We start from the raw sequence: 16,881 nt of genomic DNA, 5'->3' as shown, positions 1-16,881 counted from the left end.
GTGAATCTGAGAGAGCTGAAGGGTTTGTGCCTCCAAATGAGTGCCACCTGGCACCTGTACTTCCTGCTACCCTCAGCTGGGACCACAAGCTGGTTATGCAAGCTGACCCTCTAAGAGGTAAGGCTAGCCTAGTACACCTGAAGCGATCCTGGAGCTACTGGGTAGTAAGAGTGCTCAGAAGTCTCCCGGTCTCCACAGCTCCTGGTCCTGGGGAACCCACTTAGCGCAGGCTTCATTTTGGTTGCCCCACCTAAAATCACAGAACCCTCAATAAAACTCATGCAGGGCTTGAAATTTGTCTCCAGGGTGGGAAGAGAGGGAGGACCCTGAAGGGCAAGAAGGAAGAGGAATTGAATCACAAGCTAATGGCTATTTCTCCCAGCAAGTTTCACTCTAAGGGACCACCCAGGAAACCGCTTTCTCTAAAGCTCATGAAGGATGAGATTGCCCAAAACACAGGGGAGAGGAGGGGGAAGGGCTGCCACCTTGTGGCCACGACTAGTAACAGCATCTTTCAAAAGGCGTTTCAGGGCACTTAACATAGAGGTTTGTAGAGCTGTGAATAGCACCTGCCCTCAAGTAATACCCTCTGGTAGGTCAAGAAAATTGACTTGAAAACCGAGCTCACTCTCAGGAAACCAACTGCAAGAGCTAAATTTTACTACATTCTTTACACACAAGTCTAATGGTCAGATGTTCAGCATCTTCAGTGATTAGAAAAATGCAAATCTAAATGACAAATCGGTAAACTCTAACACCAGTTATCAAAAGGGCTACCCACAAAAGATTCAAAAGAGGCTGGGCACAAAAGGGAACACTACCACACGGTTAGTGCAAATATAAACTGGCAAGGGCCACTCTGGAGAACACTACCGAAGTTCTTTCCACAATGAAACAGAGTGCTACCACAAGCTCTGGAGATCACACTCCTGGGATCTACTTGGAGGAAACCATCCTTTGAAAAGACATGTGCATTCAAATGGTATTTGCGCCAATATACAAAACATCATAGCCACTGAAACCACCGGTAAGTATGTTCATTAATTAACGAAAGAAAAAGACACGCAACAAACATACCATGAACTAGCAGTCAGCATCAAAACAGGATGAAGCCAGGCCATTCGTGGCTCTGAGACACATCAGGAGAGGACTGCGCTAAGTACCCAGTCAGACGGGAAAACACGCACCATTCACATCACAAATGGGGACTCGAAACACTGAACACCCGAACCAGTGTACTAACAATACAGAAGGGAGACCAAGAACAGAACTTAATTTACTAAAAGGAATAGATGGCGAGTAGAGGGAAAAAAATGGGAATGGTGGGATTGACAGGAAAGCACAAATAAATAAAGTGTGTGTATATATGTCTGTATATACACAAAAACCCCCACAAAATCACCAAGGATGTATGAAATACCGCGAGAGACTCTACTCACCACACTGTAATATCCTCTTGGGTAAATGATCGGAGAAAGTACAGATACAATTATACATTTAACTAAATCAGGTTGATGTAGAACAGCAGACCAACACTGTATATCAACTGTATTATGATACAAAATGGAAATTAAAGCAGATCCGGACTGCCTACTCTGTTCCAGGAGGTCTGGGCCACTTGCGCTGGTGGCACACCCACGAGGCCTGAACAGGCCTCGGTCCCAAGCTGGCCTGGGTAAACCCGAGAGAGTGGAAGAGCCTATGCAGGCAAACGAGCCCCCTAACACCTGTACTTCCGGCAGCCCTCTGGATGGGACCACGCCCTTGTAAGGCAGGCTGGCCCTCTATCAGCTAAGGCTAGCCTAGTGCACTGGAAGGATGCTGTAGTCGCTGAATAGTAAGACCTTTGAGAAGTCTCCTGGTCTCCATGGCTCCCGCTCCTGGGGAACCCACTTAAGCACTGATTCCTTTGGGTCGCCCCACCTCCAAACCACAGCACCCTCAGCACAACACTACTGCAGGGCTTGAGATGTATCTCCCGGTAGGGATGGGGAGAGCAGAGCCTGAAGGGCAAGAGGGAAGAGGGAATGAATCACAAACCCTCGGGCACTTTCCACTCAAATGGACCACCCAGGATAACGGCTTTTTCTAACGTGATGAAAGCTCAGTTCAGTTCAGTTCAGTCACTCAGTCCAACTGAGCGAAACTCACAGAAAAACACATATCATTGGTATCCCTTAGAGGTGGAACTGAAACACTGATACAACAGAACTGGTGTCCTATGATACAGAAGGAGGACCAAAAACATCTTAAAATTTACCGCAGGAACAACTGGGGTGGGGAGAAGAATAAATGAGAATGCTGGGAGTGACGGAAAATGACAAGTCAGTACATCAGTTCAGCTCACTTGCTCAGTTCAGTGTCTGACTCTTTGAGACCCCGTGGACTGCAGCACACCAGGCCTCCCTGTCCATCACCAACTCCCCGAGTTTACTCAAACTCATGTCCATTGAGTCAGTGATGCCATCTCATTTTCTTCTTTTTTTTTCATCTAATTTTCTGTCGTCCCCTTCTCCTCCCTTCTTCAATCTTTCCCAGCATCAGGGTCTTTTGAAATGAGTCAGCTCTTGGAATCAGGTGGCCAAAGTATTGGAGTTTCAGCTTGAACATCAGTCCTTCCAAAGAACACTCAGGACTGATCTCCTTCAGGATGGATTGGTTGGCTCTCCTTGCATTCCAAGGGTCTCTCAAGAGTCTTTTCCAACACCACAGTTCAAAAGCATCAATTCTTTGGCACTCAGCTTTCTTTATAGTCCAACTCTCAAATCCATACATGACTACTGCAAAAACCATAGCCTTGACTAGACGGACCTTCGTTGGCAAAGTAATGCCTCTGCTTTCTAACATGCTGTCTAGGTTGGTCATAACTTTCCTTCCAAGGAGTAAGCATCTTTTAATTTCATGGCTGCAGTCACCATCTGCAGTGATTTTGGAGCCCCCCAAAATAAAGTCTGACACTGTCTCTACTGTTTCCCCATCTATTTGCCACAAAGTGATGGGACCAGATGCCATGATCTTAGTTTTCTGAATGTTGAGCTTTAAGCCAACTTTTTCACTCTCTTCTTTCACTTTCATCAAGAGGATCTTTAGTTCTTCACTTTCTGCCATAAGGATAGTGTCATCTGCATATCTGAACTTATTGATATTTCTCCCGGAAATCTTGATTCCAGCTTGTGCTTCATCCATCCATCTAAGGATGGTGACAACATTCAGCCTTGACATATTCCTTTTCCTATTTGGAACAAGTCTGTTCATACATAGTAGTAAATAAATATCTATAGAAAACCAGAATCAGCATGGATGAATGAAATGGCACAAAACACTCTCCTCAACACTCTCTAATGACCTTCGTGGGTAAAGCACCTGAGAAAGGTACAGGTATATGTAGAACTGAATCACGTTGGTGTAGAACTCAAAAACAATATTCCAGATAAACTATATTGCAAAACAAAATGGAAATTAAAAAAAAAAAAAAACCAGAGGCTGGACTGCCTATTCTGTTCGAGGAGGACTATGTCTCCTGGGCTGGTGTTACACCCACAGAGCCCCTGCAGGCCTGGCTCCCAAGCTGTCCTGGGCTAACTTTGAGAGAGCTGTGGAGCCTGGGAGAGCAAATCAGGCTCCCTTGCACCTGTGGTGTTGGAGAAGACTCTTGAGAGTCCCTTGGACTGCAAGGAGATCCAACCAGTCCATCCTAAAGGAAATCAGTCCTGAATAGTCATTGGAAGGACTGATGCTGAAGCTGAAACTCCAATACTTTGGCCATCTGTTGCGAAGAGGTGACTCATTAGAAAAGATCCTGATCCTGGGAATGATTGAGGGCAGGAGGAGAAGGGGACGATAGAGGATGAGATGGCTGGATGGCATCACCAAGTCAATGGACATGGGTTTGGGTGGACTCTGGGAGTTGGTGATTGAGAGGGAGGCCTGGCATGCTGCGGTTCATGGAGTTGCAAAGATTCGGACACGACTGAGTGACTGAACTGAACTGCACCTGTGCAACCTACGACCCTCTGGATGGGACCACACCCGTAATGCAGGCTGACCCTCTGTCAGCTAAGGCTAGCCTGTGCATGAAGGATGCTGTAGTCACTAAGTAGTAAGAGCTTGGGAAAGTCTCCGTGTCTCCATGGCTCCCGCTCCTGGGGAACCCACTTAAGCACTGATTCCTTTGGGTCGCCCCACCTCCAAACAATAGCACCCTCAGCACAACACTACTGCAGGGCTTGAGATGTATCTCTGGAGTGGGAAGGGGAGAGCAGAGCCTGAAAAGCAAGACAGAAGTGGGAATTAATTACAAGCCCTTGGCTCTTTCTTCGGGCACTTTCCACTCGCATTGACCACCCAGGAAAATGGCTTTCCCTGAGGTGATGAAAGGTCTGCTTGCTGGAAATACCAGGGTGGGGTAGGGGAAAGTGCTGCCACCTTGTTTGGGCTCTTCTCATAACATCAAGTTTGAACCAGACAAAGGGCAGTTACCATTCACAAGGACTGCAGGGCTGTGAATGATGCCTGCCCTCAAGGAGTGTCTTCTGGTAGGTCAAGGGAATCAACTTGAAAATGGGGCTCACTCTCAAGAAATGAATGGCAAGAGCTAAGTGTTACTACACTCCTATTTACAGGAAACAAAAAGTCAAATGGTAAGTTGTTCAGCATCTCCAGTGATTAGTAACATGCAAATCAAAATGACAAATCCATAACCCCTATACCAGGTATCAAAAAGTCTACACAATAAATGCAAGAGAGAAAAAAAAATGCAAGAGAGGCTGCGCAGAAAAGGGTCCCTACTGCACTGTTGGGGCAAATATGCTGTCAGTGGCCACTATGAAATAGAGAACACCATGGAAGTTATTTCCAAAACAAACCAAAGTGCTGCCACAAGCCCTGGATATCTCAGTCCTGGAACAATCACAGGGAAAACCATCCTGCAAAAACAGTCCTGTGCCCGAAGTTCCATGTTCCACTATTCACAATAGGAAATCCGTGGAAACCACCAAAAAGCACAGCCATCGATAAAGAAAACGAGATGCAACAGACACTCCATGCCCGACTACTCAGCTAGAAAACAAAATGAAACCACGCCATCTGTGGCACTTGGATACACAAAGAGATGACTACACCAGGGACAGAGAGTCAGAGGAAAACAAGTATCACCGATATCACTTACCGGTGGAATCAAAACACTGATACAAATGAACTAGCGTACTAACAGAAGAATGAGCAAAAAGAGGAACTTAGATTCATTAAAGGGAACAGTTGGGGACGGGAGAAGAATAAATTAGAAGGCTGACACTGAACACAACACATAAATACATAGTAAATACGTGTGTGTGTGTGTGTGTGTGTGTGTGTAAAACACATCATCAGCAAGGATGTATAAAATAGCAGAAGACACTCAACTCAACCTGCAATGACCTTTGTGGGTAAAATACCCGAGAAGGTACAGGTACAGGTATATGTAGAACTGAACCAGGTTGGTGTGGAACTCAAAAACAATACTGTATATCAACTATATTAAAATACATAAAAAATTTTTTTAATGGATAACCAAAAAAAAAAGTATAACCAACAAGGACTTACTGTATAGCTAAATGTTATGTGCCAGCATGGATGAGAGGGGGTCTGGGGGAGAATGGATACATTTATGCCTGAGTCCCTTCACTGTTCACCTGAAACTACCACAACACTGTTAGTGAAAGTCCAGGTCGCTCAGTTGTGTCCAACTCTTTGCATGGACTACACAGTCCATGGAATTCTCTAGGCCAGAATACTGGCGTGTAGCCTATCTCTTCTCTAGCAGATCTTCCCGACCTAGGAATTGAACTGAGGTATCCTGCATTGCAGGTGGATTCTTTACCAGCTGAGCCACCAGGGAAGCCCCATTAATCGGCTATTTCCCAATACAAAATGTTTTTGGTGTTAAAAATTAACAAAAATTTTAATTAAAAAAAAAAGAGAGAATCACATGAAAACTTGCTGAGCACCACTATTTGAGAAATGCAAATGAAAAGGACCACGATGTATCACCTCCCACCAGGGAATGTGGCCACCCTCCAAAAGTCTCCAAACAGTAAATGTTGAACATGGCATGGAACTAAGAGAACAAGCCTCCACCGTCAGGAGTACAAAGCAGCACAGCCAGTGTGGAGAGCAGCGGGGAGATTCCTGAAAGTACAAAAAACAGGCCAACCAGAGAATTCCAACACGCCCCCCCCAGGCGTTCCTTTGTCCTCAGAAATCATAATTCCTAAACACACATGCACCCCAACATTCATTACCACTCTATTTGCAGCAGCAAGGACACAGAAGCCTGCTCAAGATCCATCAACAGGTGAATGAAGAAATAAACATGGTGTCCATACAGACAATGCCATTTTCCTCAGGCAAAGAAAAGAATGAAATAATGCCATTGGCAACAACACAGCTGGAGGCAGAGACGATCCTACTGACGAGTGTAATGGAGACAAGAAACAAGAACGTCATATGGTATCTCTTATAGGTGGACACTAAAAATTGACACAAAGGAACTAATTTAAAACCACAGACACAGACTCAAGGTCTTGGCAAACAAATCTATGTTTACCAGAAGAATCAGGTGGGGTAGGGGAGAGAAATTTGGAGGTTAAGATAAACACAAACATATACACAAAATGTGATCAACAATGCCTTACTGTGGAGCCCAGGAACTTTCCCGAAATACTCTGTCAAACCTGATACGGGAAAATACTCCAAGAAAGAATAAGTATACGTATATGTCGAACTGAATCACAGTATACCTGAAGCTGCAACCAAAAAAACAAACACAACTTAGGTGCTGTCCACCTAAAACAAGCGCATCGTGGCAAATCACCTGTACTCCAACATAAAATAAAACCCCAACTAAAAAAAGAAACAGGAATGCCTACTATATTCCCTTCAGACCGGGGCGACCTAGGCTGGTGTTAACTCCCTGGGCGCCAGAGCAGTCAGGGGGCTGAGCGAGCCAGGGAGCACGTGCCTGCACAGGAACCCCCCTTGGATTTGCGGTGTCTGATCCCCTCTGAATGGGATCACGCTGTCCACATCCAGGGGGCCCCTCCAGCAGCAAAACCAAAACTAGGGCAACCGAAGGGTGGGGCACCCTCTGGACTGAGAGCGCTATGAACAGTCAGCTTGTGTGCAGGTCTCCTGGTGGTGGGGTTCCCGCCTCCAGCCTACTTCCTTCCAGTCAACCCTGGCCTCTGTACCGCACCCTGGGCGCTGCCGCGATACAAGAGTTGGCTATTTGTCTGGGGGTGTGAAGGCTAACAGGGAACAAGAAAGGAGCCACAAGCCCTTGGTTGTTTGATCTGGCACATTCCACTCTCAGTTATAAGCCAAGAACAGGACTCTTTGCTAAGGCTCTGGCGGCCAGAAGACCCAGTGTTGAGCACGAAAAAAATCCTTCCGCCTTGCGGCCATTTCTCAGAACTACAGCTTTAAAACCCTTGCTTCTGGACACTTGGGGATTACCTGATAGCTCAGTTGGTAAAGGATCCGCCTGCAATGCAAGAGACCCCAGTTCGATTCCTGTATCAGGAAGATCCACTGGAGAAGGGAAAGGCTACCCACTCCAGTATTCTGGCCTAGAGAATTCCATGGACTGTATAGTCCATGGGGTCGCAAAGAGTCGGAAAGTGAGTGGCTTTCACTTTCTGGACACTTAATAATCACAAGGGCTGGGGCACTGTAAGTAAGTGGCACTTGCCCATAAGAAATATCCCTGGGGAGGTAATCAGAAAAGAATTCAGAGGGTGGACTTTCATGAAGTCAATTTCAAGATGGATATTTCACTCTCGCTGTTAAAAAAAGAAAAAAACACGTGAAAACTTGCTCAGCATAGCTTATTAGTAGAGAAATGCAAATCAAAAGGACCACAAGGTATCACCTCCCACCAGGCAGAATGGCCATCCTCCAAAAGTCTACAAGCAATAAGTACTGTGTAGAGAAAGGGGAACCCTCCTACACTGTTGGGGGGAATGTAAAGGGGCACAGCCAATTGGGAAAAGAGGAGGGAGATTCCTGAAAAAATGAAAAACACACCAACCATAGGATTTGGAAATGCTTTTCCCAGCGGATATTCTCAGAAAACCATAATTCCTAAACATATATGCACCGCAACATTCATTGCAGCACTATTTACAACAGCCAGGACACAGAAGTCTCCAAAATGTCTCTTGATAGATGAATAAAGAAGATATGGTACATATATACAATGGTATATCAACCAAAAAAAAAAAGAATGAAATAATGCAATTTTCAGCAACAAGGACCTAGAGATGCTTACGGTGATTCAAGAAAATCAGCAGAGATCCAAAAACATCCTGTGATATTGCTTCTATGTGGAACCTAAAAATTGATACAAATGAACTAATTTACAAGACAGAAACAGTCCCACAGACTTAGAAAAGAAATTTACGGGAAATTCCCCTGCAGTATAGGATTATGACTCAGGTTTCACTGCCAAGGTCTTAGACCGGATCCCTGGTCATGGAACTGAGATGCCAGAACCTGCAGGCCATAGCCAAAACAAATAAATAAATATAAAAGAAAAGAAATTTATGATTACTAAAGGGAGGGATGGGAGGGAGGGATAAATTTGCAGGTTGGGATAAACACATATACACCAATGTATGTAAAACAGATTATCAACAAGGACCTGATGGACAGCACAGGTAACTCTAGTCAACACTGTCTCAAAACCTATATGGGAAAAAAATTCAAGCAAGAATATATATTCAGTGGATCACTGAAAAAAATCAACGAGGAATTGAAAAAACATACCTAGAGAGAAATGCTTTTGAACTATAGTCTTGGAGAAGACTCTTGACAGTCCCTTGGACTGTAAGGAAATCAAACCAGTCAATCCTAAAGGAAATCAGTCCTGAATATTCATTGGAAGGACTGATGCTGAAGCTAAAGCTCCGATACTTTGGCCACCTGATGCAAAGAACCAATTCATTTGAAAAGACCCTACTCATTTGAAAAGACCCTGATGCTGGGAAAGATTGAAGGCAGGAGGAGAGGGGGACAACAGAGGATGAGATGGTTGGATGACATCACTGACTCAATGGACATGAGTTTGACCAAGCTCCAGGAGATGGTGAAGGATAGGGAGGCCTGGCGTGCTGCAGTCCTTGGGGGTAGAAAAGAGATTGATGCAACTGAACTGAACTGAACTGAGAGAGAAATGGCCAGATCCAAAACCTATGGGATGCCACAAAAGCAGTTCCCAAAGGCAAGTTTACAGGGATGCAATGTTACCTCAGGAAACAAGAGGATATATCAAAGAAGCAAGGTAACCTTATACCTATAGCAACCACAGAAGAAAGATAAAATCCAAAGTTAGTAGAAGAAATTATAAACATAAGAACAGGAATGAATGAAATAAGAGACAAAGAAAATCATAGAAAAAAATCAATGAAAGTAAAAGCTTGTTCTTTGAAAAGATACACAATATTCATAAACCGTTAGCCAGACTCATCAAGGAAAAAAAAAAAAGAGTGGGCTCAAATCAATAAAATTAGTGGGCTTCCCTGGTGGCTCAGTGGTAAAGAATCCACCTGCCAGTGCAGGAGACGCAGGAGAGAGACATGCCCCTGCAGCACAGCCAGGAAATAATAATAAAAATTACATCAGAGATGCAAAAGAAGTTAGAGTGGACACCACAGAAACATCATTACAAAGGGTCGTAAGAGACTACTACAAACAACTTTATGCCAATAAAATGGACAACCTAAAAGAAACAGACAAATTCTGGGCATTCCCTGGTGGTCTCGTGGTTAGGACTCCGCGCTTCCACTGCCAGGGGCCCAAGTTCAATCCCTGGTCAGGGAATTAATTAAGATCCTGCAAGTCACAGGGTGCAACCGTAAATAAACAAACACTTTAAAAAGTTTTAATTTAAAAAGAGAAGTGTACGAATTCTTAGAAATGTATACCTTTCAAGACTGAACCGGGAAGAAACAGAAAATATGAACACACCAATCACAAGGAATGCAAGTGACACTGTGATGAGAAAACTTCCAACAGACAAAAGTCCAGGACCAGGTGGCTTCATAGGTGACTTTTACCAAACATGTAGAGAAGAGTTAACACCCATATTTCTGAAAATATCCCCCCAAATTCCAGATGAAGGAACACTCCCAAACTCAATTCTACAAGGCCACCATCACCCTAATACCAAAACAGACACATACAAATACAGGTCAATACCACTGATGAACGTAGGTGCAAAAATCCTCAACAAAATACTAGCAGACTGAAACCAACAATACATTAAAAGGCTCACACCAGAATCAAGTGGGATTTATTCTAGGGATGCAAAGATTCTTCAATATATCCAAATCAATCAGGGTGATACACCACATTAACAAACTGAAGAATAAAAACCATATAATCATCTCAATTGATAAAGGAAAAGCTTTTGACAAAATTCAATATCCATTTATGATAAAAACTCTCCAGAAAGTGGGCACAGAGGGAACTTACTTCAACATAATAGAGCCCATACATGACAAACCCATAGCTAGCATCATTCTCAATGGTGAAAAGCTGGAAAACATTTCCTCTAAGATTAGAAAGAAGACAAGGATGTCTACCCTTGCCACTTTTACTCAACATAGTTTTGAAAGTCCTAAGTATGACAGTCAGAGAAAAGAAAGAAAGAAAAGGAATCTAAATTGGAAAGGAAGAAAAGCTGCCACTGTCTGCAGATGATGTGATATTGTACACAGAAAATTCTGAAGATGCTATCAGAAGACTATTAGCGTTCACCAATGAATGTGGCGAATTTGCCGGATGCAAAGTTACTGTAGAAATCACTTGAATTCCTATACACTAACAACAAGAAATCAGAAAGAGAAATCAAGGAAAACAGGGAACTTCCCTGCCTTCAATGGCTAGGACCCTACACTGCCAGTGCAGGGGCCTGGGTTCAATCCCTGTTCAGGGAACTAGATTCCACATGCTGCAATGAAAAGATTCTGCTTGCCACAATGGAGATCAAAGACCTCATGTGCCGTAACTAAGACCTGGTGCAGCCAAATAGCAATTTTTTTAAAGAAAGCAATCAAGGAAATAATCCCCATTTACCATCACATCAAAAAGAGTAAAACACCTAGGAATAAGCCTACCTAAGGAGATAAAAGAATTATACGCTGAAAATAGTGATGAAAGAATTGTGGATGACACTAACAGATGGAAAGATACACCATGCTCTTGGCCTGGAAGAGTCAATACTGTCAAAACATGACTCTACTACCCAGCGCCATCTACAGATTCAGTGCAACCCCTATCAAATTACCAATGGCATTTCTTACAAAACTAGAACAACAACAACAACAAATGTTTAGATTTGTATAGAAACACAGAAAGCCCTCAATAGCCAAGCAATCCCGAGAAGAAAAACAGAGCTGGAGGAATCAGGCACCCTGACTTCAGACCCAACTACACAGCTAGAGTAATCAAAACAGTAGGGTACTGGCACAAAACCAGAAATAGAGATCAGTGGACCCAGAAATAAACCCATGCACCTACGGTCAAGTAATCTATGACAAAGGAAGCAAGATTATACAATGGAGAAAAGGCAGTCTCTTCAGTAAGTGGTGTGCTGGGAAAGCTGGACAGTTACAGTGAGAAGAATGAAATGAGAACATCCTCTAATACCATAGAGGCTTCCCTGTGGCTCAAATGGTAAAGACTCTGCCTGCAATGAGGGAGACCTGGGTCTGATCCCTGGGTTGGGAAGATCCCTTGGAGAAGGGAATGGTTACCCACTCCAGTATTCTGGCCTGGAGAATTCCACGGACTGTATATCCATGGGGTCACAGAGTCAGACACGACTTTCACTCACTAACACCATACATAAAAATAAACTTAAAATGGATTAAAGACCTAAATGTAAGGCCAGACCCTATAAAACTCCTAGAGGAAAACATAGGGCAAACACTCCTTAACGTAAATCACAGCAGTATGTTCTTTGATCCATCTCCTAGAGTAATGAAAATTTAAAAAATTAAGAAATGGGACCTAAATAAACTTAAAAGCTTCTGCACAGAAAAGAAACCATAAACAAAAAGACAACCCACAGAATAGGAGGAAATATTTGCAAACAAACAACCAAGAAGGGATTAATCTCTAAAATATACAAACAGCTCATACAGTTCTATGTTTAAAAAAAAATCAGAATATTTAAATAGACATTTCTCTAAAGAAGACACACTAATGACTAAAAAGCATGTGAAAAGGTGCTCAACATCACTAATTTTTAGACAGATGTAAATGACAACTACGACAAGGCACCACCTCACACCAGTCAGAAGGGCCACTGTGAAAAAGTCTACAGACAGAGACTCCCTTGGTGTCCAAGCAGTTAGGACTCTGCACTTCCAATGAAGGGAATGTGAATTCAATCCCTGGTCGGGGAACTAGATCCCAAATGCCACAATTAAGAGTTTGCATGCTAAAAAAAAAAAAAAAAAGAAAAAGAAAAAGAGTTTGCATGCTGCAACTGAAGATTACAGGTGTCGCAACTAAGACCAGGCAGAGCCAGATAAATAAATCAGAAGTATATGAATATGGCTCGCTCCCTCCTCCAGGCACAGGCCCTTCAGGCTATGCATCTCATAGCCCAGTCCACCCTAGGCATCAGCACAGGATTCAAAACCAACTCCCAGTCCCCAGACCCCTGGGAGTGACTTGCTCCAGCTGGTCTATTCAGTTTTCAATCATAGGAATATAAACTGAGAGACCAAAGGCACGCAAAGAAATATCCAAAAGGCCCAAACGCTGGCAGTGGCTTCGGCCATTGAAAAACTACTGAAGGCGAGGCTGGCCTTTCCAGGTCAAACTGGTGGTGATGAACCGTAAGGCTCATGGGCGCCCAGACAAAACCAGTGTACCCTAGGGGGACAAAGTGGGCACTGCAGGAAAGAAGGTGCTCAATCCACTTTGAGAACAATCAGAGCTTTGGCAGAGGGAAAGCCCCAGATGCCAGAAAGGGACAGAGACCCATAAGCTTTTGATGGTTTTATAATTAAAAGGCTGAGGGAGCCCAAGATCCAAAGTGGCTATAGATAGAGATACCACCTATATAACTAGTGGTGAGCCTCAAGCTTCAGGTGGTCATTGATGTGGTGAGCCACTTGATAAAATCTCTCGTAAGCACCAGGGCAACCCTCTCAGTTTTAACCTAAAGACTGAAAGCCTTAACAATCATAAGAAATATGTAGTGGGAGTGTCAGGAAAGAGACACGGGTACACTTTCCTGCAACCCCTTTTGTGCAACATCAGTGGCCAGTCATTTCTACATTCCTTTCTGTTTGTACCTGATTGTCCTCTCCCTTTAATAGATGGGACTTATTAACTAAATTAGGGGCCATTCTGTCACCCTGCTTATTTAACTTATAAGCAGAGTACATCATGAGAAATGCTGGGCTGGAAGAAGCACAAGCTGGAATCAAGATTGCCAGGAGAAATATCAATAACCTCAGATATGCAGATGACACGACTCTTATGGCAGAAAGTGAAGAGGAACTTAAAAGCCTCTTGATGAAAGTGAAAGAGGAGAGTGAGTAAGTTGGCTGAAAGCTCAACATTCAGAAAACAAAGATCATGGCATCTGGTCCCATCACTTCATGGGAAATAGACGGGGAAACAGTGTCAGACTTTATTTTTGGGGGCTCCAAAATCACTGCAGATGGTGACTGCAGTCATGAAATTAAAAGACGCTTACTCCTTGGAAGAAAAAAGTTATGACCAACCTAGATAGCATATTAAAAAGAAGAGACGTTACTTTGCCAACAAAGGTCCATCTAGTCAAGGCTATGGTTTTTCCAGTGGTCACGTATGGATGGGAAAGTTGGACTGTGAAGAAAGCTGAGTGCCGAAGAATTGACGCTTTTGAACTGTGGTGTTGGAGAAGACTCTTGAGAGTCTCTTGGACTGCAAGGAGATCCAACCAGTCCATTCTGAAGGAGATCAGTCCTGGGTGTTCTTTGGAAGGACTGATGCTAAAGCTGCAACTCCAGTACTTTGGCCACCTCATGAGAAGAGTTGACTCATTGGAAAAGACTGTGATGCTGGGAGGTATTGGGGGCAGGAGGAGAAGGGGACCACAGAGGATGAGATGGCTCGATGGCATCAGTGACTCGATAGACGTGAGTCTGAGTGAACTCCAGGAGTTGGTGATGGACAGAGAGGCCTGGTGTGCTGCAATTCATGGGGTTGCAAAGAGTCGGACTCGACTGAGCGACTGAACTGAACTGTTTCTCGAAGGACAAGGAAGCCACCCTTATCACTAAATGATGTGAACAAAAAATGTGTTTAAAATAACAAGACTAAATCTATAATTAAAAGACTCTGAAGTATAAAACCTGAAGTATAAAATAGTAAGGTTCCGGGCCTAGCCAAAAGCAAACAAGTGAGGCTTCAAGTAACCCTCTCCAGATATGGAAACTGTTTGGAAAATATGGTTTGGGTCTCCAAAACTGTGGCTACAATCTCTTTTAATAACTCTTCTAATATCTATTGCTTTCTTTTCATTTGTATCTTCTATAAACTCATTCTCTGATGTTTAACACCCACAAGGGCTAACAAAATAGTACTCAGTCAGTAAAGAGTCTGCCTGCAATGTGGGAGACCTTGGTTCAATCACTGGCTCAGGAAGATCCCCTGGAGTAGGAAATGGCAACCCGCTCCAGTATTCTGGAGAATTCCATGGACAGAGGAGCCCGGCAGGCTACAGTCCGTGGGTTCGCAACGAGTCAGAAATGACTGAGTGACTAACACACACACGACCAGAGTGAACATTACAGTTCTCCGAAAAGAGAAGGAAGACTCAGGTCTTACACTTTTTCCCCAGGGAGGCCTACATCCTATCTCAGCAGAAAGCAGTTAATGATAAGTTTGTTGGCCCTTAACCCCCTTTAAGCATAAAGGATAAATAAATACCTGGAGGCAGGGAATGATAGGGGCAGAGCCAACAAAGGTCCGTCTAGTCAAGGCTATGGTTTTTCCAGTGGTCATGTATGGATGTGAAAGCTGGACTGTGAAGAAAGCTAAGCTCCGAAGAATTGATGCTTTTGAACTGTGGTGTTGGAGAAGACTCTTGAGAGTCCCTTGGACTGCAAGGAGATCCAACCAGTCCATCCTAAAGGAGATCAGTCCTGGGTGTTCTTTGGAAGGACTGATGCTAAAGCTGAAACTCCAATACTTTGGCCACCTCATGAGAAGAGCTGACTCACTGGAAAAGACTCTGATGCTGGGAGGGATTGGGAGTAGGAGGAGAAAGGGACGACAGAGGATGAGATGGCTGGATGGCATCACTGACTCAATGGACATGAGTTTGGGTGAACTCCGGGAGTTGGTGATGGACAGGGAGGCCTGGCGTGCTGCAATTCATGGGGTCGCAAAGAGTAGGACACGACTGAGCAACTGAACTGAACTGAAAAAGACAAAGCAGGTGATTAAACAGTTAATCCCACTAAGAGAGTGTAAGAAAAAACTATGGGAGACTGCTGTAAGTGAATCATCATTCAAGAAAGCACCTTTAAAAAACAGAAAGAAAGCAGGTTTGCCTAATCATAAAATCATGAAACAGAAGCAGGAGGTATGCCCCCAAACAACCATTGTTTTAATGGTAGAAGGAGACCTACATCCAGCCCAATAATTCCTAGGACATACTCCCCTGAGTGCACTAAAAGAAAAGATTTAAGGAAAGAGTTACATTATGCTAAAACCTGAAATGACTTATCATATTTCAGTATATGGTTACTGCCTTTTTGCTCATTCCCACTGCGCCATGACAGTCCTGATTTGACCTTGTAGGGGCAAGAAAACCCCCCTATCCCATATGCAGAAGGAACTGATGATGGAAGCGTGACATCTCAAGAATGAGGAAGAAGGTGGTCTTTTTGCTCTCCCCACTCTTCCTTTGATTATAAAACTATACCCACCAAGTTCTTGGGGCAGCACCTTCTCACCCACCCACTTGTAGGCCTCTCAAGTGTGCTATTCTAAAGAGTCACTTTTTATTTATCATTTTCACCTCTTGCTGAATTCTCTGTGCTCTGAGACATAAAGAACCAGAGCTCCTCAGAGCCTCACCCCCGCCTCCGCACCCACCCCCACCGCTGCGCCCTGCATTTCTGCGGTTTCATCAGTAGACTGGCTTTATTGCTCCCAGGCAAGTGAATCCAAGTGTGGTTCGGTAACACCCTCATCCAAGCCCCATTAAAATGGTGGCCAGGTGTCAGCCATGCCTAAAAGGCACCCCATCTCTGCTGGGTAAACATAAACTTGTTTACTGTACCAGGACATATGCTGCACCTCCTGGTCGACCTGATAAGCGACTTTCAGGACTGCCTCGGGCCCCAGGGCGCTCATCCGCCTTCTGGAGCCGGGCAGTCAAGGCCCCAAATTTTGCAGTTTCCCCATCACCCTCTCTCTCAGTACTCCAGGATAAGCCACGTCTCCCACCAATTTCCTAGTCCAGTTCGGGAAAGGATCAGGGTTTGGAGAGCGGACGGGCTCCAGCTCCGACTGGCCAGTTTGTCCATCCCAGCGGACTGGATAGAGAGGCAATGAGAAACCAACCAAGGCCAGCAGGTGCGGACCAGGTGCGAGCCGGAGCGAGGGCTCGGGCACGCGGGCAGCACGCTCAAGTTAGGCGCACACGTGGCCGCTGACTTCTGGGGCACGTGCCCGTCACGGGGGGAGTTTGCAGGTGGCGGCACCAGACTGGGCAAGGCAGGAGTCTGTACCCGAGAACTCTAAGGTTAGTCACTGACGGGAACCCACAGGGACCCTAGTTTGACGTTCCTCAGTTTCCCCGTGCCCTGCCACCCACCCCACCCCAACTTA

The 16,881-nt window shown here is 44.5% G+C and overlaps 1 protein-coding gene across 2 annotated transcripts in view; it reads right to left on the bottom strand.

The window, feature by feature from the left end:
- Positions 1-16,881, bottom strand: part of IFRD2 (interferon related developmental regulator 2) — a 29,562-nt gene that overhangs the window by 11,957 nt on the left and 724 nt on the right. The gene's annotated exons all lie outside the window — the stretch shown is intronic.

The sequence above is a fragment of the Ovis canadensis genome, chromosome 19 (genome assembly GCF_042477335.2).
Source record: "Ovis canadensis isolate MfBH-ARS-UI-01 breed Bighorn chromosome 19, ARS-UI_OviCan_v2, whole genome shotgun sequence".
Classification (NCBI taxonomy): Eukaryota; Metazoa; Chordata; class Mammalia; order Artiodactyla; family Bovidae; genus Ovis; species Ovis canadensis.
Note: the sequence above shows the minus strand (reverse complement) of the source record. Positions and strands in the feature narration are given on the sequence as shown.